Here is a 598-nt window from a genome sequence, read left to right as displayed (position 1 = left end):
TTTTAAATTGTTCTCTCCCTCATCCATTTCAATGCAGTATACATAGTTTATCAAGTTTTTCTCATTCTTACCTCAACCCTGATGTCAGTCCCATTCTACAGCAGTGGCACCATGCTGTGTTTGTCCTTTTGTGACTGAGATATTTCACTCAGCATAATGTCCTTGAGGGTCACCATTTTTAATAATATTGCATGAGTTCATTGTTTTTTAATGCAGTGTAGTATTCCATTGTGTGAATATACCACAGTTTCTCTATCCATTCATTTGTTGATGGGCACTTATGTTGCTTCCAACTCCTTACTATTGTGAACAAAGGCATGATAAACATGGATGTGCATATATCTGCTTGGATGGCAGTTATGGTCTCTTTGGGTATATTCCCAGTAGTGGAATTGCTGGGTCAAATGGTATCTCGATTTACAACTTTTTGAGAAAGCACCACACCTCTTTCCACAGTGGTTGCACCATTTTACACTTCCACAAACAGTGAATAAGAGTTCCAGTCTCTCCACAACCTTGCCAGCATTTGTTGCTTGTATAATACTCCATTTTTAACCTTTTGTTTTCGTTTATTCTGTAATGACATTGCCCCTTTCAT

This window comes from Elephantulus edwardii, unplaced genomic scaffold (genome assembly GCF_000299155.1).
Source record: "Elephantulus edwardii isolate Elephantulus edwardi_28Jun2011 unplaced genomic scaffold, EleEdw1.0 scaffold00203, whole genome shotgun sequence".
Lineage (NCBI taxonomy): Eukaryota > Metazoa > Chordata > Mammalia > Macroscelidea > Macroscelididae > Elephantulus > Elephantulus edwardii.
This window is presented reverse-complemented; position numbering follows the sequence as displayed.